Below are 15,895 nucleotides of genomic sequence, written 5' to 3' on the forward strand. Positions count from 1 at the left end.
AGTATGGAGGTTCTTCAAAAAATTAAAAATACAACTACCCTATGGTCCAGTAATTCTACCACTGGGTATTTACTCAAAGAATACAGAAACACTAATTCGAAGGGATACATGTATGCCTATGCTTATTGCGGCATTATTTACAATAGCCCAATTATGGTAGCAACCCAAATATCCATCAATAGATGGGTGGATAAAGAAGATGTGGTATGTATATACAATAAAATGTTACTCAGCCATGAAAAAGAATGAAATCTTGCCATTTGCAATAACATGGATGGATCTAAAGGGTATAATGCTAAATAATATGTGGAACTTAAAAAACAAAACACACAAACAAATCAAAAAAGGACAAACAAAAAAGTTCTTAGCTATGGAGAACAAACTGATGGTTACTAGAAGGGAAGGGGGGAGCGAGGATGGTAAAAGAGGTGACGGGATTAAGAGGATACTTATCCTGATGAGCTCTGAGTAATATATAGAATCACTATATTGTACACCTGAGACTAATGTAACATTGTATGTTAAACTGGCATGTAAAAAGAAAAAGAAAAAAAAATCAGAAAAAAGAAAATGCAGTCTCCTGTAGGAAAGCATGCTTATCAGGTAAGAAGAAATTGTCCAACGACTGAGTACGGGAATCTGTAAGTGGCTCCCTATCATATCTCAAATATCTGAGCACCTTTTATCTTATCTTTGGTGCCAGAGATTAACCTATGGTGGCGATGGTTTAGAAGTGAATGCTCAGAGGTAAAGTTTGGTATGGAAAACAAAGTCCATTTATCAGTAAGGTACAAAGTAGAAGTATGTCTCATTTATAGTAAGCATTTAAATAAAGCACAAGTACAAACTTTCACTCGATGACACAGGTGTCAGGAAACAACGGGCTAAAATGTTGACTGCGTTTGCCTCAGGTATGCAATAGACAATAAACCAGAAGGAAACATGTCTTTAAACTCCAGGGATTCTACAATCTTTCCCACATATCAAATGTCTTTTTCTTGCTTAAGGATCATTAAAATTTGTCATCTTTCTGCAAGGCCTCAGTTATCTAGAATTATTCAATAATTTTATGGATAGTTTAGTGCTCCAATTTTTTTCAAAAAATGTTTATGTTTATTAATTTTTGAGAGTGAGAAAGAGTGTGAGCAGAGCAGGAGCAGAGAGAGAGAGAGAGGGAAACACAGAGTCTGAAGCAGGCTCCAGGCTCTGAGCTGTCAGTACAGAGTCCAACAACGGGGCCTGAACTCATGAACCGTGAGATCATGACCTGAGCCACAGTTGGACCCTCAACGGACTGAGCCACCCAGGAGCCCCTAGTGCTCCAAATCTTTAAATTTCCTTTTTTTATAGCAACATTCACCAGACGTATAATATACGGTTCTATGTGTTAGTTAACAGAACTTACTGAACTTATGGTCATCTGTGTTATAAAGGCAGAAGGTTTGGGACATCAGGTTGACTCTATTAAACACAATAAACCACCATAATATATTTTACAGTGAATTCTCCTCATTTGTCTTTTTCTTCTAAAGAGGGTTTGCAGAATGTGCTATGGCAGAGCCTCCTATACCATATAAGTACAAAAGTAGTTATTAAATCAAAGGCATAAAAACTTTATCTTAGTTTGTTATTTTGCCTTCAGTAAAACTGCAGCCCTAACCCACTTTCTAATTGAACCCACCTTCAATTCATAAGAAATATCATTTTATCAAAACTTATAATATTGCTACTAAAGATCATGAATAATAGATAACATGGTGTTATATTTTTATTCTCTCATAACCACAAATAGAACTTTGCACCATTTTTTTTCAACACCTGATATATAAGTTGGGACTTTTGGCTACAATTGCCAGAAATAAAACACAATGTAACATAAGTTTAAAAAAAAAGAAATTTATTGGTTAATAAATATGGAAAGTCTAAAGTTGCATGTAGCATGGCTGGATCTAAGAATTCAAATGATGTTATCAGGTCTCCGTCTCTCCATTCTGTAATTATGTCTTCTTTTGCTCATTGCCTATCCTCTCTTGCCCGACAAACAGCACACCATCTGAATCCCCCAAAATACCCAGTATCATAAGTGGACAATCATTTTGTTTTCCTGTTTTTGTTTTTGACTTTCCCCCCAAGGATTTCCCTCAAGAATTCTATCTCATTATGCTGATACTGTAGCCTCTAAGCCAGGTATAACTCAAACAAAAGATTATTATGTAGTTGCCAACAAGTATATTGATTACAGTCATCTTTATCTCCTCTATATAATAAGGAAGAGAAACGTGTCCATTTACTTAAGAATGGATTTTCTATGGCTATCTTTATGCTGTAAAACATCTGGAAGGAAACCAAAAAAATCAACCAAACAGCAACAGCAACAATAGCATCATCAACAAAAGTCCCAGCAGTCTGTATTTCCAAGTGCCTAGGCTATAAAATTAAAATATTGATTTGTTAATTGAATTTTTAATTTTCCTGAAGATATTTCAGCCTCATGTAGGCAAAATTCAAAACATACTTATGAAAAACAAGCAACTAATTGTGTGTACAGAAGAGTTGGTTTTATGGCCATTGGGCTCTTACTCCAAAGACACAAACTTAGTCTTAGTAACAAGTATTTTATAATGAATCTTGAGTTATATTTCCAAGATGCCAGGAAATCATGGCAATATTGACCAGTGCAATTCAGTCTCAAAGCAGCATTTTATAAATTTGATACTTTTAAAAAATCCTGTCTAAGCCAAACAATACATTATGTTTACACAATAAACTACTTTGGAGGAAAACAAGAAGCTGGTTTTCAATAAAAGTAACACAATCTTAAAATCCTGGGTATTAGTAAGACAAGAATTTTCCATATTGGACTATCAACTTGAAATTAATACACCATAGATTTTCATCTGTGTGTTATAAAGAATCACCTGATATTTTTACTCCTTTGCCTTACATATAGCATTTTTACTAGACAACATTTAAATATCAACATAATAGAATTAATAGAATTGCAGTTTCTATACCAGATTCAGAGCTGAAAGTATATTCAGAAAGTCAAAATATTCATTACTACTCTGTGATTTGAATCAACAATCTTCAGAGATAAAAATTTGGTATTTAAACGGAAAACTTGGGGAACCCCTGGGTGGCTCAGCTGGTTAAGCTTCCACTCTGGATTTCAGCTCAGGTCATGATTTCATGGTTGTGATATGGAACCCCAATCGGGTTCCACACTGGGAATGGCACCTGCTTAAGATTCTTCCCCTCCCTCTCCCTCTGCCCCTCTCCCCACCCCCCTCAATGAAAATTTGTGATACATCCCAACAGTAATTCTCATTTACAAAAGAAGCATTGTAATACCACTGTTTCACATGTTACTGAATGGCCACACTGAAACAGTAATAGAAAAGTGGATAGAAAGTCTTCTATTCTCGTGAATGCAAGTGACAGAACATCTTCTGATTTCATCTTTTCTGATATTCAAATTGCATGTGAGAGAAACGACAAAGGCAAGTTTTATCTATTTGATTAAATTGACTAAATTGCAAAGCTCTTTAAAATTTTTTTTTTTAACGTTTATTTATTTTTGGGACAGAGAGAGACAGAGCATGAACTGGGGAGGGGCAGAGAGAGAGGGAGACACAGAATCGGAAGCAGGCTCCAGGCTCCGAGCCATCAGCCCAGAGCCTGACGCGGGGCTCGAACTCATGGACCGCGAGATCGTGACCTGAGCTGAAGTCGGACGCTCAACCGACTGAGCCACCCAGGCGCCCCAAATTGCAAAGCTCTTTACAAGCACACAGCACCAACATCTAACTCTATATACATGAGCTTGACTTCGCCATTGTTAAGTGCCGAAGGTAGTAAAATCAGCAATCCCTTGGTTCTAGGAATTCGGTTTTTGAGATCAGGAAACAGCTTCACCTCTCAGTTTAAGTAAACATTCGGGAGATGTATGAAGATAGAATAAACACCAGTGATGGGGGTGTTTCCTCAAGATCTCTTTCCATGATGTTCTTATACTTACATGATCTGGCCAGTTTGCTTCCCTGGTCATCAGTGGAGTGTGGTCTATCTTGGACTCGTTCTCACGTTTGTCATCTCCTACTGGACATTCAGTTGTATCTCACATGCGTGAAAACACCAATGGGTAAGTAGTTAAGGCTCTCTTGATGACACTAGCTCTCCTAATCATTCCTCAAGCAGTCTATAATTCCCCTTTGTAGTAATCATGTGTCTATGTAATTCTAATTTATTAATTGTGTTCCCTATAATACCATAAATTCCATGAATCCAGAGGCTTTATCTGACTATACTTCTCTGTATATTTACTGCCTAGAAGCATGGTATCTAGAACAGAATAAATGTAAAATAAATATTTGCTGAATGAATAAATGAGGCAATTGCAAGCAGTATCCTTCCTGTTCTAATACAAATTTATGTGATTTTCACAGATGAGTGGGAGATGTAGAGTAAATTGATGTTTCCCAATTTGCTTGCTTTTGAAAATACAGATTATTAGACCCTTCCCCTGGAGCTACTGATTCAGAAAGTTTGGGGTGGAACTTGAACATCTGTGTTTTAAACAAGTTCCCCCAGATAATTCTTATAGTGGAGTTAGTTTACAGGAGACAGCATATTCAGGATTTCACCTTAGCTTCATAATTCTAGGATGTTCTTCTTTGTTCCGTGATCTGAGGGCCTCTGGAATCCTCATAATTCCCATGCTTTTTAAGAGAAATACTGATATTATTATATTTCTTTGTTCTGCCGACGTGGAGTTTCTTGATCTATTTGTAATTCTGACTAAATATGAGTAAACCTGCCCATCTCCTGGGTGCAACACTCTGTGTCAGGCATGAAATTTCACCTTATGAACTATGTGCCTCATCTTCAGAAAAAAAAAAAAAAAAAAAAAAAAAAAAAAAAAACCTTTCAGCCAGTGTGTGAGTCTGGCTGACCACTCAACATGTACAGATAATATGATTTGACTGCTTTGCATTGCAAATTGCTCTTTTAGTCTAGGAAATTGTGTTTTAAAGGTATGCACAAACACAGAGACTTACAGTAGACATTGGATATTTCATTCTTTCCAGCATCCTTCCCCTCCCTAATTCTGTTTTGGAGGAACCATTTTTAATCACATGGCATGGCATAGATATAGATTGACCTCACCCCAAATTTTAAAGTGGGACCTAATTGGTTGACAACAAGACACAGAACCCAAGCAGAACCAATGAAGCAGAAGAAAGGTTTGCTAGGGTTTCTGGTACTGAAATTACTTCCTTCATGGATGCTACCAAAAGAAATCTTTCTTTTCCTTGCCAGTGAGGAGTAAAGATGAAAGGTCTAGAACTGCGAGGGCCATTTTGAGACGCTGAAGGTAACTGAGGGCTATCCACGGCCCTGTGTGGAATCTGAGGATGAAGTCAACACAAAGGACAGGGAAACTTGAGACAAAACCAGTCCTGGACAACATATATGAGTTTCCAAGTTAAGCCTCAATTACAGCCAGCCCTGACTTACCTTTTCAAGTATATGACCTAATAAATCTCCCGTATCTTTATGTCAGTTTAAGCTGGTGTCTCTATTACTTGAAACCTAAAATTTCTTAACAGATGTTGAGATCCATGGCTATATCAGAATACAGCCTTTAATGTTCCTTGAAGGGGAAACGGAAGAGCTGGGAAGTCATCAGTGGAGCCAAAGGTTTACATAGGTGCTAGAACACCCTCCTGAAAGAGCATGGTTTTTGTTCAAGAAGTAAAAATAAAATCCCTTCATAAGGATCACCATGACCTACCCAGTAACCACATTTTCCAAAGAAATCCATACATGTAATCTAGCAAAATATTTTTTTCCTGATATGCCAATTCATTATATGAAGTCTCAGAATAATATAAAAAATTGAAATCACATTTCATTATGTATTTCACTAATTGCCTTTATTGTAATGAAAATAAAATTACATGAAATCAAGATTAGCCCAGAAAATTCAGGGCATATGGTGTCCATATCTAGGGAACATCCACCTTGTTTTATTGGAATAAATTATTGTTAAAATGAACACACTGCTAGAAATGCTGTTACCAGTCTGCAGGTCATAAAGATAAAAAGGGCTAAACCAACCTCTCAGTGCTGAATTGGCAAGTGAAACGCTACGTTCTGCACACAATAGGTATGCAGTGAATATATCTGACTGACAAGAACCCTGCTAGGACTAGCAGTGAGCTATTTAAGCCCTGCTGTTTCTTGTGGACTTTGCCAGGCTTGGCTGCAGAGGGAGGATGCGGGAGTCATTAACAAGAGCCCCAAGCTACAGCTCCTCTTCCTCCACTTCAAACTTTCATAAGCCCTATCGTCAGGTGCTGGGCTCTCATCAGTGACTGATAGGCACACAGGGTCTGAAGAAAACACTTTGTACTGGATTATTTGTTGAGGATAATAATTTCACTGTGCCAGTGTCAACAGGCTTGTTACTATGGAATTTGTAAATATATTCACTAAACTGTAAAATGATAGTCTTGAGTTGAAACTGACCTGCTTTTAACCTATGTGTTTTAGACATCTGGCATCCAAAAATTCTGCTGCATAACACAAATCAAAGTAGATGAAACCAGTTAGCTGAAAATAAAAATGAGAGTGATCAAGTCTTTCTGTTTCTGGAAGAAACTAAGAGAAACAAAGCAGAGACTCTTTGAAAATCCAAATTACAGGAGTCTTTTTTAATATCAGGAACTATATATACCTATGTATTCAAATATGTAATACACACACACACACACACACACACACATTTCAAATTGACCTCAAGCATTAATCAAACAAAGGTAGCAAATCTCAGCCTTCATAAAATATTCCAGTTCAATAGAGAAGGAATTATATTTCCAGAAATGGAACCATGTGCTGTGGTTTTATAGAATATTTGCCAAAGAATCGGTGGTGTGTGTAATCTTTATATTTAAGCTTCATCATCATATGATAACAAAAGATCACATTTTCTCAACTAAGCAAATTTAACATCTCATGCCCCTACCTGCCCAGGAAAGAACTCAGTGCCCCATCCACCACAAACTGTCCATGGTCATTTTCCTGCATTTTCCTTCCCACTGCCCATGAAGCTTTTATCATCTGTTCTCTCCAGACTTTTCAATAGCAATAGGTACAGCTATCATTAATTGAGCATTTATTATGTACTAAACAGTGTGCTGGTGATTTACATATATGTTCTCACTTTATCCTAACAACAGTGAGGTAGGTGCTCTTCTCGGCCATCTTACAAATAGAGAAACTGGGGCTCAAGTTCATAAGTTAAAAATGGCCAAGTCAAAAGTGGAGCTGAATTTTAACCCAGTCCATCTGATTCCAAAGCCCACGCTCTAAATCATTACTAATTGATCATTAACTATTCCCTTTGGAGGTCTCAAAAGGATTTTAAATTTCTCTCAACAATTGTCAGGCAATATACCCCAATTACATAATCTGGTTCTGACATATTCAACTGAAATTCTTCCGATAGACCATCTAAGTTTGAAGGAAAAGGTAAAACGCAGCAAATAATATTTGCGTGTCTTGTGGCTTTTAGAATTAATCAATTATATTTAGACAGAATCTGGTGGTTCAGACGCTAAGAGAACACACTGAACTTGTATTTTGCCCATTTTAGTAATGATTCACCAGGCTTTATATCTGACTCCATCTGAAATTCATCAGTGCTATATCCAGGACATTTTTTTCTTTATCTGCCAATTTCATTTCATGTTCTCACTTTGTGCTTTTCCTGTAGTAATATTAATGATTTTGGAACACAGAGGCTGTGATGGTGGTCTTCCGAATGCTGGTGTGACAGCATTATTTCAGATTGCTTCTCTAGTCCTCTCTATACATACCCAGTTTTTTCTTTCCTCCATTCCCATCCTCCTATTTCTTCTCTCCTTCTTCTTCTCCCATAAATTTCCCATACCATAATTTTTCTTATGGTCTCCAGGTCATTTTTCTTTTGTTCTTAGAGTCAGACATATGCTCACAGTACGGAAGACCGAGATACCATACTTTGATCCATTTGGGGAGAGATACAGATATGGATGTGGATTTAGAATTACATATACATATATAGATAGAGATATCGAACTTCTCATTGTTTTTAAGACATAATTTTTTTTTCAACTTTCAGCATTCATGAGATCGGGTCCAATACAATTGGTGGTTCCTTTGATCTGATGAAGTACAATAAACACAATCACTTTCATGACGTAGTGTGTTTTCTAATAACTCAAGCATTTCTCTTTTTTTAATCTCTCAAACACAAATACACATGTATAAAATTCTCAGACACCTTTTCCTATTTCTCCTTTCATGCTCCATGCAAAAAGACATGGGATCTGAGCTCTGTTGTTATGGAAGTTCTTTCTCCTATGCCCTCATTCAATAATTTTTAGGATACATATATCAACCCTCCTCTTCAAGTCAAATTCCAAAATGCACTGTTGATTTTTGTCAGGCATTTTCCAAATACGCTTGCTTCTTTCTTCCTTCCTCCCCTCCCCCCTCATCTTCTGGTATGTGACAAGGTGCTACATACTGTAGGTCTAGGCTGGGGAGCAGTGCTAGTGGGCTCCAGCATCGAGATGTGCACTAGATGTATGTATTTTATTATTACCTTTCCTCCACAGCCAAGACTGTCAGAAGAAACATGGCATTCTTTACAGCTTTCTGCTAAGTGTCAGGCTTTGCATTGCAGAAATATTTGATAAGTGGAGCATAAGTTGCAGGAGCACATCCATGCAAAAGGCAGATACACAATGTAACTTTAACTCTCCTATTAACTTTTTCATTTCCCTGCAGAAGTTGTTTCTGTCCATATTTTTACTTCAGCTGGGCTGAGTGGGAGAAAGAACTCAAAGGGAGGTCGAAGCAGATGGTTGTCACAAACTGCATACGGCAATTGAGAATTAGTGTGCAAGCATATGCAACCTGGTACAGTATGAAACATTCCAGCATATGAGTGCCGAAATAAATCAAGCCTGGAGAAGATCGGGATGATAAAATGATGAGCTCTTCTTTCCCTGTTACATATATATATATAGGCCTTCTGAATTCATTAGGGTATGTTCTCTGTTTTCAGTAGGCAAGTTAACACCTAAATTGAGCAGATTCATGTAGATTCTGGTATCTTGCCTTTTTCTTTCATCCACAGTGTGCTTTCTGAAAAGAAATACTTCTGAAGAGATGTGCATCCTCTGCACATAAGAAGGATTGGAGATGTGCCATCAATTTACCTGGACAAATCTAATCATCATAATAATCACCAGTAAGATACCAAAATTTACATTTGTTCCCCAATTTATTCACAACAGCTATGCACCACGCACTAGCAATTTATATAGAATCTCTGTGTACATTTTTGACTATTCATGACCCTACTGGTGACCAATTTGTTCACAGCAATTCATTCATCAAACATGCTGAAGTGTTCTTCCAGTAAGAACGGTAATAAAGAGACACACAGCAACGGTGGTTAACAGGAAGTAGAGCCAAACTCACAGCCCAGAAGTCCTTACGGTGGTAGTGGTGAGGAGACTAGCACTGCCACGTTGCCTTTTACAGTAATAACTAACTGGAAGTCTCCCTCAGTGCTCTCAGGAGTCTCAGGAAAGGGGATAGAGCCTTTCCCTCCATCACAGATGAAGAAACAGAAGAGGAGGGTTTAATTGTCAGTCACCTCTCCTCTCAGAAGAGCAAAGATCAGTTCTGCAGTCAGGGTTGGTTTGGTCCTCGTGGGCCTGTCTGCCGCTCCACCCACTAAGCCGCGGATTTTTGTGTCCCTACGTAAGGCCAGGGCTGGTGAAGACAGGTCCACGGGGGCCTCTGTTCCTGCAGTCCGGGCACCTCCACCCTTCCCCCAGCTTGCTCCCGATGAATTTTTAAGAAGCTACAGTTGTTTTCAACAAGGTCCTTCCTGCCTTCCCGCCATTGCCTTTTTGCTTTGTTCCCTTCCCATCTGTCCTTCCTTGTGAGAGGTGAAAGAAATGTAAGATGCAAAAGAAATGGAAAAGGGGGAAAGTGATGGGTATTGGCTCAAGAATAGATATTGAATTACATATTGGTAGACCAAAACACAAATCAACTCTGAACTACAGGAGTCCACCAACATGCACATAAATCATTTATAACGATAATCCAAGACTAGGTCCAAATCTCATTAAAGTATATGAATCCTTAATCTATTTTGGCAAAAAAGCGCCAATACACATTTTTTCTTTTTATCATAAATTACAGTTCTGTGGCACTGTGCAAATATTACCAAGCTGTAAGACAGCTGTGCTCCATTAAAATGTGTAATGGTCGCTGATTTCTTACAGCACATGGTCATCAGGCTGAATCTACAGCCAGTAATTAGGAAGATGAAATGTTTAATTGTGCCTTAATTTTGATAAAATTTATCTGTCACACATCCCGCAGCCGAGCATTATGCTCACAAATCAATGTCATCGGGCCGAGCAGGAACTCAAGCACCAGACTCTTGTCCCTGACAGATTCATTTGAATATGTAACTGCTCATCATGAGCAACCAGGCTAAGGAAGAAAGTAAAAACTTTCCTTGTTGACATTGTCCCGGTGAGGTGCGTCCTGTTACTTCCTTTATGGAAAAGAAACGCTCAAAAATAGTTCCGCTGTTCCCTCCTAATGACCGTGTCCACCTCTAGCTCTGGTCATGTAAAGAAAGACAACCCCTCAGGGTCTGTTCTTTCATCTTGAAATCTATTAGTGCAGGGAGAAGAGAGAGATGGAAGAAGGCAGAGAAAAAAATAGAGAAGTGAATTCGGTAATGCACTTTTTAATCCCATATCCTAAGATCCTTATTTTGGGATAGGTTAGTGAGGGAGGCAAGCCATCACTTTCAAGCCGGGTAGCTAAACATTCATCCGCTCATAGAAATGTTAGACTGCTGGAGATGAAACTCATCTTGATTTATCCATAGGAAAATGGAAGACCAGAGAGGTTGCCCAACGACCTGAGCTCCGTCAGAGACAGTTTGACTTACCAGCACTATGCAGTCACACTTGAGATAGCCTACATTTATAGAAAGTTTTATAATTCTTATAAGCAATATTTACAAATCATAATATTGAATTCATTTTTCAAATGGCAAGAAATATTATTTTAAGCACAGGGAAGTGTAAGTACAAATACCTGCCAATACTGAAAATTAATTTGTATCATGTTTCCCCCACAAAATGAATCAGTGATCATCTTTCTCACCCACAATAACGATGGCTCATTATCCAAGAGAACTTAAAGAACATATGTAGGAAAGTACTTTACATTTTTATTTCATAGACTTGGAAATAAAAACAACAGAGTGGGGTCACGGCAAAGATTGTGGGAAGTGAGCGGAAGGCCAGTGAGAAGAAGGGTAGCAACTTGAGATCAAGCTGAATTGGGTCACGGAGGACACAAAACAGTGCAACCACTGGAAGACGGGGAGTGAAGAGTGGGGGGGTCAATTTTCCCAGGCCAGCAAGTTAGATTCTGAATGTGGTTTTCAGAATGTTTTTAATAGCCCCAAATTTTGCCAAATGACACCAGCCAAGTTTTCTCGGTCACTCATTCCAATTAATAAACCAGCACAAGACTCAGCATGTCCGCTTACTTTAAAGTAAAATAAGTCCCAAGATCAGGAATAATTTTAGAAGAGTCTTCAGGGAGAGCCAAATGGCATTAAGCTATAGCCTGCTAACAAGAAGACTCATTAAAACGCTTTTCTAAACTTAGCCATGGAAATAAGTCCAAGCTAAAGATATCATATTCCCCATTCCCTTTTGTACTATTTTCATGGGCAGATATATTCAGGGATTGAATAAGTGAGTGATATTCTAGTAAGATAGTTGTATTTCATCCCACTAGCATGCCACATAGGCTAAAAGAAGTAGGAATAACTAGGAGGGCACAACGGCCTGGGGAATGACACTAAATAACTGGCATTTTGCAAGTCTTTGTGACACACTGCTTTCATATCCATCGCCTTATTTGGGGGTCACAGACGTTAAATTTGTCCCATCATCATCCAAGCAAGATTAAAACCAGTGTGGGCCTCTCTTTCATACTAAAACACCATTTCCCAGACTCCTATGGAGCAAAGATTCCGCATATGATTTAGGTACTGCTGTTCGGATGCTCTGGTGTGAGCCAATCCCCAGCAGGATTTTGGAGCCAGCAGTCACGGTGGCAACTTCCTGATTTGTCAAGCAGTTTTCTAACTCAGCAGCTTCCTGTTCAGAGCAGAGGTGGCTTCCGAATTCTGCAGCTCCCAATCCACAGCAGAGGCGGCATCTGCCTTATAGGTGCCATTCTACAATGTTTTGGGGCTGCAACAAAAAACCTCCATCAACATATCCAAGTTAGGTGATCCTAATCTAGTTTTCTTTTCACTGCTTCTCATCATGAGAAAAATGCAAATGATAGATCTGGTTTAGAATTTTGGAAGACCTACTGACTTTTGAAAACTGTGTTTAAATTACTATATTATGGCATAGTAGATCTAGCAATAAACTCATTGGGCAGGAGGGCTGGATTCCAGTCCCAGGTTTGACTCTATGATTTGGGGCAAATCAATACCTCTACAGGAATACATACAGCTGTCCTCATCTTAAAAGTAACACACACACTGGGGCCCCTGGGTGGTTCAGTCGGTTAACTTCCGACTTCGGCTCAGGTCATGATCTCACGGTTTGTTGAGTTCGAGCCCTGCGTGGGGCTCTGTGCTGACAGCTTGCTCAGAGCCTGGAGGCTGCTTCAGATTTTGTGTCTCTCTTTCTCTCTGCCCCTCCCCCACTCACACGCTGTCTCTCTGTCTCAAATAAATTTAAACATTTAAAAAATTTTTAAAAAGTAACGCACAGTAAAATCAATGATTTCTGTAGTCCTCACAGTTTCAATATTCTGAGAGTCTACAAAGATCATATATATATATTATATATTTATATATTATATAATATCTTATGTAAACATAAAATAAATTAAAATATAAATATTTAATATATAAATATATATTTAAAATATGTGTGTATATAAACATAAATATATAAATACATATGTATAAATAAATACATCTATGCGTGTGTGTGTGTGTGTGTGTGTATATACACACAGATGTATATATATACATATATATATACACCTCCTTTGTCAGAGTTCTTAAGTAGAAACTATATGACCTACTGACACTGCTTTCAGAAGGATATTGATGCATATTTGTCCCATTTGGCCAGAACCACAAATTCAGGTGCCAATGTATGATCTGATCCACATGATTCTACCCCCAAAATACAGAAAATATTTTACATATTTCTGTTTTTATAATATCGACACTGATAAGTGAAAAACTCTCCCCATTTTCTCACTATGCCTCACACTTTATGGAATGTGCATGTGTCAAAATTTGTGATGTTAGAAAAGTTAGTGAAATTAGTAAACTCATTGGTAAACGAAACTTCATCCATTTAGTCAGCACACAATTGTTGAATGAGCCTTTACTTATTTGCACACATCTAGTGAACACCAACTCTGGGGTGGGTAGAATGCTACATGTTACAATCTAAAGGACACGCACGGTTCCTACCCTTATGGAGCACACAACCTAGGGGAGAAGAGAGACCAGAAAATAAGTAGTTGTAAATCAGATGATGAGTGATAGCTACAGGGGCCGTGTATGTGGAGGTCACGTGGGAAGGGCTTACAGAAACTTCCCTGAGACAGGGATTCCCTGGGTAATTTGGAAGGCTAAGAAAGTGCTATCAGCGAGGGAAAGAGTTACTAGAGATTTCAGAGGATAGGAACCAGCACAGATGAGAGAGATGGACATTTAAACAATTTTTTTGTTTATTTATTCTTGAGAGAGAGAGAGAGAGTGAGTGGGGGAGAAGCAGAGAGAGAAAGGGAGACACAGAATCCGAAGTAGGCTCCGGGATCTAAGCTGTTCAGCACGGAGCCCTATGTGGGGCTCGAACTCATGAGCCACGAGATGATGACCTGAGCCGAAATTGGACACTTAACCGACTAAGCAACCCAGGCGCCCTGAGAGATGGACATTTTAGAGGGTGCAGCATATTAAGAACAATGTATCAGTCTAAGCAGGAATGTGAAATTGAGTAAACGTGTGTTTTCTGTTTTTAACATTTTCATCTTCCATAAACAAAAAAGCTTGCAGAAGGGGAGAAGTGTCAGAACAGAATGAAATAAATTCTACCAGTTTCAGTTGCTGTATCCTGGGGTGTGAAGAGTATGCTGACCAAACCAACTGTCTCTCCACCCCTGACCTGCCACAGTCTTCCACAATACCACCACAAGGGATCAGAGTCAGGAGATTTTGGAGGTGACAACTTGATAAAACTTTGTAATTTCTGTGAAAATATAATTTTTTTATTAAAATTTTTTAATTCTTTAAAATAAAGCAAACAGCATCAATAAAAATAAATGTTTTGTACATATTTTAAGACATTTTTATTAAGAAAGCATCATAGATTTAGTACAGAAATTAAATAGAGAAGGGTGTGGTGGGCTGGACAATATCTCCCCAAAATATGTAGGTCCTAATTCCTAGAACCTATGAATGCTACCTTATATGGCAAAACAGACTTTCACAGGCATGATTAAATTAAGGATCCTGACATGAGATTATTATGGGTTATCTCAATGGGCCATAAATGCAATCACATGTTTTCTTGAAGTAGAAGGTAGAGGGAGATTTGCATAAAGAAGAAGAAGGCAATGCAATAACAGAAGCAAGATGCTGCATTGCTAGCTGGGTAGGTGAAGGAAGGACAGGAATCAGGAATGCAGGCAGCCTCTAGAAGCTGGAAGAGGCAAGGAATAGATTCTCTCCAGAAGGAACCAGCCCCAGGACACCTCAACCTTAGCCCAGTGAAAATGATGGTGAACTATTGACCTCCAGAACTACAAGAAAATAAATATGCATTGTTTTCAGCCACTAAGTTTGTGGTAATTTGTTACAGTGTCAGCAGCAAACTAATGCAAAGAGAAAATGGGTAATTTTATAAAATTTCCCAACATGAGAACTGGCATATATTATAGGAAAAGCATTATTCATAGGCTAGAATTATTAGGTAAAGCTATAATTTGAATTTTAACCAAGCTTCACAATTTTTTCTTAGAGAAATTATTAAATGTTGAAGTTTGTGGAAAAGCATACCAAATCAGTGCACAAAGTTCCAAAAAGAAGACAGAAAACCATGGATGGGAAAATTAAAGTTGAATACTATAATTTATTAAACAGGCTGGTCTCATTCAGTAAATCTGTCAAGAAATTACTTTAAAAGCTAGCAATAAGGTATTGTTTAAATATTTATCGTTATTGCCTTGTAAGAAGATTCTTTTAAAGTGATTCTTTCAATAAACATTTATTGAGTTAGACTTTGGGGATAAAACAGTGATCTAAACAGTCTCGAACTTCTTTAAAAAGTTCACATTCTGGAAAACTGGACCAAAAAAGTCAATAAATTTCAAAGACATGAATGCTATGTAAAGGCATATACAGTGAGAATAAACAGAGAAACCTAGGATACTGGCCTGTTTATATTATACTAAGATTTTCAAATATTTAACTCCACAATGGAAAATTCCTGGAAAGTGAAAATATATTGGAAAAATTGGTCCATCCATTCAGAATAGTTCTTTTTAAGTAAAGCAATTTAACCAATGATGCAATTACATTGGTGTCACATCATCTTCCAGGCTAATATGCATGGTAGTTTGGAAAATGGCACATACAAAATGATTAAAAAGGTGTCTTGGTGTTATTTATATATACATTATGGAGAACATCAGTAAAAATATTTTAGAGAATATTATTTTTAAAATCCTGAGATTTACAACTATTACTTCA

General features: G+C 37.9%; 1 long non-coding RNA gene across 1 annotated transcript in view; it reads right to left on the minus strand.

Annotated features, from left to right (window-relative positions):
• Nucleotides 1–14,079: 14,079 nt before the first annotated feature.
• The window catches only part of LOC122211013, a 90,956-nt gene continuing 89,140 nt past the window's right edge, over nucleotides 14,080–15,895 (minus strand). Inside the window, exon 3 of the long non-coding RNA XR_006198421.1 lies at nucleotides 14,080–14,393. This is a non-coding gene — a long non-coding RNA (uncharacterized LOC122211013). The remainder of the gene's footprint in view (nucleotides 14,394–15,895) is intronic.

This window comes from Panthera leo, chromosome F2 (genome assembly GCF_018350215.1).
Source record: "Panthera leo isolate Ple1 chromosome F2, P.leo_Ple1_pat1.1, whole genome shotgun sequence".
Classification (NCBI taxonomy): Eukaryota; Metazoa; Chordata; class Mammalia; order Carnivora; family Felidae; genus Panthera; species Panthera leo.